Consider the following 10,020-nt stretch of genomic DNA (forward strand, 5'->3'; position numbering starts at 1 on the left):
TCACATTTTGTATTTTCAGAGGTGATCTGACATCTTTGTCGGTAGCGAGTCTGCAAAAATTTGTTTCTTGCTCTTAACTTAACTGCCGCAAGCTCAAAGTTAAACAGGCTGAAAATAGTCATATTGATAAACTCCTGTCACCTCCGATAAGGGTGATGTGCTCCATTTCGTTCTTCTTCGAAGCTTTATAAAATATTAGGTCTTATAAGAATAAGATGAAATTTACAAGATAGAGTAAGAATTTAAAAATACTCCAGTGCAGACAGCTGCCTAACATTTGTCAACATTCAAATTTACAGGAAAACAGGAAGGTTATATTTTGGGACGCTCACTATTATACCGATTACCTTGAATTTAATTATTTGTTTATAGCGATGCAGTTCAAGTTTTCTCTTCAACCGATCATTAGTATTCTCTATATCTGCCTTGGAATTATTCTCCCACCATGCTTCTGTTGCACCGGTGAGTATAAATCCCTTTTTAAATTTTGCGTTTCCTCTTTCTGGTGTCGCTTCCTCAATACAATCACACGAACTACATACGCTATCTGCTGATCAAAGTAAATAACCTTAAAGCAGACAATCCGCTTTATCTAACTCAAAATGTCTTCTATTTAACAAATAGAGAAGCCTTGACTGTGCCCTGTTCTGTTGTAAAGCACGCACGAGACGGTTCGAGCACGAAAGAAGTGTAGGGAGAAATACGAGACGTAGTACAATAAGTCAATCAGAATCGTTGTTATAACAGTTCAAATATCTGATTGGCTGTACAAGACTAAAGCTGTCAGAAATGTCAAACCATCAAAGTTCACATTCTGCAATTGTTTACAAACTTAAATAGTTTGGCAGGTCAAATCTCACACTTTTGCCAGAATTTTATTAGTCTCTAAGTGGAAGTGAAATGTTCCGTGAAATCCGGCCGAATTGTGGCTCACAAAAACACGCACGTTTTTTCACATGATAAATAGTAAACAAACTGCTCAAGGCGAATTTCATGAATGAACGAGAGACGAATTCACCGGAACTGGAAGATTGCTCGAGATGACTGAGCCGCAAAACTCGGTTGCAGTGACTGATGTGGCCTTCACCACTCAACACATCGGAAAGGACGTCAGAGCAAGCTCACCGTTAACGCGAAGGGCGGTCGATGTAATTTCTGAGGCTTGCTTCACTTGCAATCTCCGAGCTAGCCACGTTAGCGCAGTCGCTCGCTCGCAGTCGCTCTGACACCGTCATGATTAGTATGAATTATAACAATTATGCCACTTTGGCTTTATTTTTTTATCATTCCTGATTTGTTCTGTTTTGCTTTTGAACTCGAACTTTATATACTATACGAGTGTTAGCTGTGTTTGATTTTTATTACTATTCGCTTGCAATGTAACTAAGCGTGAAAACCTTCAAAACTCGGACTGTTCATTTCGTTTTCACTTTGAGGATTTTCGTCTCTGCTCACGTTATAATAACGTCAATTACGGCGCCTAACATGTTTATAAACCTTTGTTTGTTTGTTCTGTTGCTACATGCCGGCTCACTTGTTTCGAAATATCACTTTCAATTAAAAAAAAAGGCTAAAGAAAAGTCCTGGAAAAGATCGGACATAATCCAATTTGGCAGATGGTGCGACAGCTTAAGCTCAGCTCTATGCTCTATACTCTCATAGAGCACGCTCTTTTAACCAACGACAGCGCGCGTTATATCCGAACTTTATTTAATATGGAATAGAGATACAAAAAAAGTAAAATTTTAAAAAAGGCTCAAAATGATGAATTAAAACAAACGATTCACAGATATGGTGGTGCGTTGATGAACGCTACGAAAATATTCTTGATGTTTTTTTAATATTTTCTTTCCGCTTATTAATTCACAATCAAAAATTAATTTTTGGTAATGAAAGCCTCCCATTTACGTTGAATTTCCAAGAGATGAGAATCACCTTTAGGGAAAACTCGTCAGGGTTATCATGCTGTACAGTTTTGAAATAAAGTTGTTTAATGTGCCTTTTTCATCGATGAAAATAAGAAATTATCTCGAGTAAGTGGAAACTAAATGATGTATTTATTTTGCCTACCACAGACGACGACAGTCGACACATCATATTCAAAGACCCAATACCGAACATGGCCATGAAAAATCACGTGATCAAAAGTGTAGAGGTGCCAGACGAGGGGAGCTGCAGAGTAATGTGTTATATGGAGCCTAATTGTGTGTCCATCAATGTTGGACCTGTTACAGGAGGAAGCCAAAAATGCGATTTGAATAACGCCACGGAGGAAAACCATGCTTCATTTCTTCTCGTGAACAATCCAGGCTACGCTTATCTTGCAATCGAGGTAACATTTCACATTCTTACGAATTTTTAGGGGGTAGAAGAGATTGGTTCATTTTCTTAGGCTAAAGTGATCTTATTCTTGACATAAGGAAGATTAGTTCCAAAGTTAAAAGTTAATTTTGTTTTTTTTTAACAGAATCCATGCAGCAGCAGCCCATGCTTAAACAGTGGCACCTGTCAGGCTGGATTCACCTATAAAGGTTTCGTTGTGTCTGTTGGGAAAGATTCACTGGAGAAACCTGCCAAATCAGTGAAGGTGAAATGAGAGGATTGTGAGGGCAAGTCTCTCGTTTAGTACGAGAGGAGTTACTCACTTCAGTCCCAAACTTGACTTCAACAACAAAATAGTAACCACTGAAGTAAAGCTAATCAAAGTGGTTTGTGAGCAAACTCGTAAATTGACAGATGACTTACATGATTTTTGGATTATGTTTAATGTTATCTGGTTTAGGAAATTTGTGGCTGATTGTCATATTTAGAGTACGAGCAGTAGTTCAGTGTTCGCTAATGTAGCAAAGAAACAAAGGTAACGTTTGGATAAGAAGGCATTACAACTGAAATGATCATGCCATTACATTTGACAAGGGTGAATGATGTCATGTGTTTTAAATATATATCATTTTTGTTTCTGGTTCAAAAGGAAAGGTTGGAAGTAAATGTAGGTGAAAAGTGAAATTTATTGTCTATCATTGTAAATATTGGAAAATCAAGGCAATACTGCCTTAATGAAAACATGAGTGATTCCCTCTTTATCAAATGAGACATACAGGAACGAGTTTTGAGGGATATAACTAAGGCCAGACTGCTACCGTCATTTTGGATTTCAGCCTGGGTAGATTTTGGTCACGTGCTAGGCAACGTACAATCAAAAACAAGATAGAATTTCATTTCAGGCCTATTTATCAATTTTGTGGTGTATAACTTTCGCATTTTAGTACGTAATATTTGTTTTGAATCTTCAAATTGTCTTGAAACTTAAAAGAAAATCGTTCTTTAAAAATTCGCTGAAAATCGGTAGCTAAAATTGTTTGTTTAGGTGTTATTTGAGTTTCGTGTTAACCTGTAATTTCGTCAGTCGCCGGCACCTTTTGTTGCTTCACACAGAAAAAACACGCGATACGTAATGTAATGATCGATTTTGTCCCCAATCTCACGCCATAACAGAAAAAGCTTTTGAACACCTGTAAACTCCGCTTCGGAGTAAGTGATATTTTTAATGAATCTTCGGATTGTTTTCAAGTTCAAGGATTGTAAATTACAATTTTATGAAAAACGAAGGTTGTTCTATTATTTCAATGTGAATCCTGGCACGCGTGCCAGTCGCTGGCACCGCTTGTTGAAACTTAAACGAAAAAAATAAACTCTTTTAAGATTATCATTGGCTTCTTTTTCACCCCACCACTATTCTTAGGAACAAAGGTCGCTATTTCGTTTGTTCATTACTCGCCAAATACTCTCAAATGCACTCAAAAGCCTAAAATTGTAAAAAAGTTTACAGGAATCGACCAATCGAGCGAGCGAGCGAGCGAGTGCCATTCTCCACATCATATCTACAACTCGCTCTTGCGCATGCATGCAATTCACGAGTTAAAAAGGAAAAGCCTATTACTGTAACTTTACATTAATATAGCTGGTAGATATTAAGGAAAAGGAAATGGTACTAGTTAATGTTCAGAATTACGTTTTATCAGCCAGAGCAGTAGTCAGGAAGCCAACAAAAACCAGTCAACATCCAAACCATTTAAAGTGGGCGTTTTGTTTTATTTTATTTTTTGTTTGTTTTTACTGATTTTCAGTCAAAAGAAACTGCTCAGAAATCTACAAGTCCGCAGGTAAACCAACTGACGGTGTGTACACCATTAAACCTGATAATTTGCCTGCCTTTGATGTATTCTGTGACCAAACAACAGCCGGTGGTGGTTGGACAGTGTTCCAGAAAAGACTGAACGGCTCAGTTGATTTCTACCACTACTGGAACGACTACAAACATGGCTTTGGTGACCTGAAAAGTGAGTTTTGGTTGGGACTGGACAAGATTCACCGGCTGACCTCAGATAATAACAACATGTTGCGTGTGGACTTGGAAGACTTTGAAGGGAACACAGCATATGCCGAGTATAACTTGTTTGGTGTTATGAGTGAGAAAGACAAGTACAAGCTGATCCTTGGTTCCTATTCAGGTAGAACTGTCATTTCGTCGCTTCTATTCTAGTCATTCTAAGAGGGGGAGGGGGGAAGAAGAGTGCTGAGTCATGTAAATATGCTTAACATATTTTACACTGATAGCTTCGGAAGACAAAAAAAGTAATCTCATCGATATGCAATCCTGAACAGTGAATACCAGACATTAATTAGTCCAAAAGTATTCGCCGGTGGATCATGCGCAGTTAACCTGACGAACTAATCCAACTATGATGAGTGTCTCGGTAAACATATTTATTGGCATTATCATATTGAATGATTAATCTCAAGAATCTTTGACATAAATCATAGATATTAATAAAATACTTTTACTCCATTTCATCATGGTTAAATTATACTTATCTGATATTTCAAGATTTCTTTTGAATTACGAACGGCTAATAGTTGGTCAAACGTAACACTCATACTGCGGCTCATTTTGTCAGGAAATTCTGGTGACTCTCTTGCTTATCATCGCGGTATGCCGTTCACCACTAGAGATCAAGATAATGACAATAAGGGAGGTCACAACTGCGCCAATAAGTTCAAAGGAGCCTGGTGGTACAGGAGGTGTCACTCCTCAAATCTCAATGGTTTATATCATCGTGGCCATCACTCCTCCCATGCTGATGGAGTGAACTGGAAAGACTGGAAAGGACAACATTACTCCCTCAAGAGAACCGAGATGAAAATAAGACCAGTGGATTTCTGAACTGTCATGTTTATGGCACAACAATGATACAGTACCAACTTAACCAAAAAAACGACTGTCTCGATCAAGTCTATTCAGCATGTAATAATCACTCTTAAATTGGAGCTTAGCGAAATGTTGTTCAGGTTTTTCTTGCTTCTTTGTGCGTGTTTTTCAAAATAGGAATAGTTGATTCTGTAGAATGGGCCAGTTAACCGATAATAATAATCATCATAATAGCAATAATAACTTAATCTATATAGCAGTAGATGCAAAAAGCTCCTGATCATAGTTGTAAATTGACAGTTCATCATCAGTAGCTGTGGAAAAATGCGTCTTTAATTTGTTCTCAAAAAATAGAAACTAATGGACTCAATTTAAGGTTTATGGGTGAGACATTCTATAGCCTGGGGGCAGCGGCTGAATAGACCCTGTCTTCATAAAATTTTAGGCGGGTCTGAGGTATTCACAAGAGTCATCCTCGAATCTAAATGGCTTGTATCATCATAGCCATCAGGCTTCCTACGCTCCTTCTATCTCGGTTCTACAAGTTTTGATTCTTTACAATTTTGACTCGTATTTTCAGTTGACGGGACGCAAATTAATCACACAGCCTTCATTTTTTTAAAGTCAAGATCAGAAGAATAAACCCAGTCGCTAATTCAGTTCTAGTTCCCTTTGATTTCTATAACGAAACTCCAAACAATTACCCAATGATTTGAATCTAAAGAACGCTATCAGAAAAACAAATATTTCAAGTTCTTGTGTACACTGGAATGCAGTACTGTAATGTCGATGATTCCAAAATGCTTCATATGTTGCTTTTATTTCAATTTTCTTAGCTTTTGCTAAAGTAAATACCATGCACTGCTATTGATAAACATATTGCAATTTAATCATAAGAACACATTGTCACGCACAAGGTCCATTTTGTAGATATGGCTCATCAGGTGATTGTGTTACAAAGTGAGTTTGTAGAAATAACAAATGTAAGGATGAGTAGGTGAAATATGTTTTGTTTTATTCCCCCTAGCCTCGGAGCCACTTTAGAATTTTGATGTATCGAAAGTGGCCTATTGGATCGATTGTGATCTTTGCAGGCTGAAAGAGGACTCCTTACAGCTTTAGTTACTTATAAATGATTAAAATCTATGATGCATAAAAGTTTTCGGTTTTTCACAATTTCAATGCGATGGGGAACGAAATCAAGAAACGGAGACCGTTCTTTCAGCTCGTTCTGCGGCTATGGCGTCCAACTCGTGTAAAGTTTTGAATTTAGACGTGAGTTTGTCCACATCTTTAGGTGCACGTCCCAGGTACGAGGAATCTGCAGATAGGTTTCCACCATCCACGCTCTGAAATTCATGTCTCTGGTGAAAGCAAGAAATTTGTTAGTGGCAGGCTCAAACGATTCACCTTCGTTTCACCTTTTACACCCTAACATCAGGATGCATATTCTCCATACTGCTCTCTATACATTTTCTCAGCTGATGACAGGGAGAATTTGTTTAACGATCAAGAGCTTCTTCAGTTGTTGGTCATTTCTTTTATTCTCATGACCTTAATGTTTGATTCAGGGGTAACAATGTAAGGAGAAATTAAGTGGTAGTCATTCTTAAGGGTCAGCACGGATTCAATGAAAGCCGATTACCGGCGGTGTCTTTCAGGATGTAAGACCTCTTACCGCCGTCTATTTAGCCTACGAGCTGGCTCTTGTGTTTGGGTTTGTATAAAATAGGATGCCAGTCGTAAAACGTATGGTCAGACGTGATGTAGGAGTATCATTCGATAATTGAAAGTATAATAACCGGAATTAGAGTCGTAACAGAGAACTGGAAGTCAGAACACTTTAAGGACAGGTACGGTTGAAATGTCGTTCGAACTGGCGGGCTCCCCACGCAATAAAACTCGTTCTGAGAAGCACAAAAATTCTACATGGAATATATGATGAGAACGACAAGAAATCTTATCTCAGGCGATGGCACTGAGAAGAACTTCTCACTTACTTGGAAAACAGAATTACCCTATTCTGACATCGAGGACGTACGATTCAAAGATGGTCCCTACCTTTGACCATAGACTACTATGCTTTATGTGGCCTCCCCTAGATCCGCCCCAGTGTTATTTCATGTATATTTTTGGGTCATATCGGTCGTTCGTTTTGGTCGCTAGGTTCGTTTTGTTTCGATCGTTTTGCTTTGGTCATTTCGGAGGTTTCGCATGTTTCGTTTCGTTTTGCTGTATCATTTCTTCATCCTGGTTGCCTGAGAGAAAGCCACCAGCTAAAAAAGCAAAAGATTTTAGGCAAACACGATCTTAAACTAGAAATATTTATGTTTTCTATTGTCAATTCTACTGCGTTTGTGTTCCAACAATTATCATTCACATCTAATCATTTGCGGCTTTTTCATAGAATTTGACTTTCCGGCACTTTCAAAAACCTTTTACTGGATTATCAAAAATATAAAAGACAATAACCATGAACTGATGAATACCTACAATTGGAACGTATGATTTGGAAGAAAAACTAAAGCGCGTCCGTTCATCGCTATTAAACATATTTTGTTTTGTAACCATGATTACAGCACTTAAAATAGTTTTATTAACGATGGCACGACACCACTTTTTTAGCGATTGATATTCTCTGGGGTATTTAAGACCCTCACTTTAATCTAATAGAAAAAGAGAGACCCCTTATACGGTATTTTCGTGGTTTAAATGTTTGGAACAATGACCGTATCCTTTGACGGCCGTTTGAAGATTTTTCCGACGGCCGTAACATTCTGCTTGTTTTTGAGATACAACTAATTAGTAAATAAACCCATTCGGGCGGCTGGTAAATCGGCTGATAATGTCCACGGCTGAGATATTGTCCAAAAATTTAAAAAAATTTGGCCGAGTAGCAAAGCTTCGAGGGAAAATGTGACGTTTTTATGACAGTCTTTCAGCCAAGGACATTATCAGCCGAATACCAGCAAGCCAGAAAGGGGTTTATCTATTTTAAAACGTACCCTCCTCTTAATTCTCATATCACCCGAGACCGCTCGTGAAAAACAAGTGCTTATCTGATGCGGATGCGCAGTTGCGACCAGCTTTTTAATATTTTACTAGACTCTACAAAAAGAGTGTTTTGTGTAAAGTAGCAGTATATGGGCGCGAAAATTAATGGTTGATTATAACGTCCTAGGCTTGTTTCAAATTTCCCTCGAGACTTTGTCTCACTGTGTTTGGGTTCCTACAATTATTGATCTCATCTCATCATTTGTAGCTTTGTTTGCAGGACTCTTATTGAGGTATTTCATTGAGTATTATATTTCTACAATGTTATTTAGAGAAAAAAAGTCACCCACAGTTAACACAAAAGCAGTGATCTGATGACTACAAATAAGTAGAACAGCTGAACAGGAAGAAGGCCTGTGGCGTTTATGTTCACCTCTCATAACATACCCAAACACAATATCAAGTACAACAAACATTTTGTCAGTCATAAGGTAAGAAATATATTTGTAAGCTACTTTCCATTTTTTGCACGAGGGTCAACGTATTCACAGGAATTATGTCGAGCGACGATGAAAATGATGTTTATTAATAAAGCTCTGTTGAGGGGCGTTCGAAATGGTAGCCTTAGAAACCCTTTATGGAGATCATTTGCATTGTCAACTCATTTATCAGAACTAAGTTACCTTGTGGTCAATAACAACCTCTTTTAACAAGAGTACCCTACTGCAAATAAGGTTTTCGCGCACACGATGAGAAAGTACAGTATCGTACAACGCTTACTTGTAACAGTATATCACATTCTCTGTAACACTATATTTTATCATTAAGCAGGCCTATGGCTTCCTGGGTGAAAAAAAAGAAACCTCAAAGGCGTAATGTACCCCTTGCATTTCATCGCCATTTTTTCCAAGTTTCTGGGCACTTTCTAGTAAGATCAGTTTTTTCAGCGGACAGATATTGAGTTCGAAATGTTTAGTTTGTGGTGATATCGTTTATAATTTCGGCATGTACCAAGACCCGAAACAGCAAAACGAAATGACCAAAACGAATCAAGTGAAACGACTGAAGCGAAACGACCCAGAAAATGTAGATTTCACTTCAGATAATCTCTTGCATATAATGCTTTTAAATATTATGGCCGTCTCACGAGACTTTATTTTTTTCTCCACCACACGAGCAGCTGAAACTTAAATTTGACACTCATATGCAGTTTTCAGGACGAAACGCCAGCCAAATTGAATACCAAACCGTAAGGAGAGGAAGAAACAAATAACGGTTCCATTGACAACATCTATATACGTGAGGTTTTTAGTGATAAATGCGACACGTTGTGTAGTTTCTAAAAATTCCGGACATATTTTCATAAATTTTTAACTTGAAAAACGTAGACCTGTCATGACCTGTCATAACACATATCACCAAGGAAAATAGGACCACGTTGTGTAATTCTAAAACTTCTTACCTGTCCTGCTGAAAGTGTCTTGACCAAATAATTTGCCGCTTTGTTTAAGAGTTAGACTTGCGATATATGTATTTCGGAACATGCTACGAGATTTTCATAGAAATATTTCATTGACTGTCATATCCAGTGGTACTAAGATGAGACTCCGCAGTCATTTAGATTAAAACGCAAAAGCTTTGACCTGATGAGTAACAGAAATTAGAACAGCAGGTAATTAGTGTTAACAACTGGGTTAAAAACGTAAATTAGCCACCGTAAAGGGTAAAAAAGCTGACGTTCGAGCGTTTGCCCTTCGTCAATCGCTCTGACGAAGGGCTAACGCTCGAAACGTCAGCTTTTTTTACCCTTTACGGTG

General features: G+C 38.0%; 1 pseudogene; it reads left to right on the forward strand.

Annotated features, from left to right (window-relative positions):
- The first annotated feature begins 393 nt into the window (after positions 1–393).
- Positions 394–5,646, forward strand: LOC131783757 (microfibril-associated glycoprotein 4-like; annotated as a pseudogene).
- Positions 5,647–10,020: the final 4,374 nt, after the last annotated feature.

The sequence above is a fragment of the Pocillopora verrucosa genome, chromosome 3 (genome assembly GCF_036669915.1).
Source record: "Pocillopora verrucosa isolate sample1 chromosome 3, ASM3666991v2, whole genome shotgun sequence".
Lineage (NCBI taxonomy): Eukaryota > Metazoa > Cnidaria > Anthozoa > Scleractinia > Pocilloporidae > Pocillopora > Pocillopora verrucosa.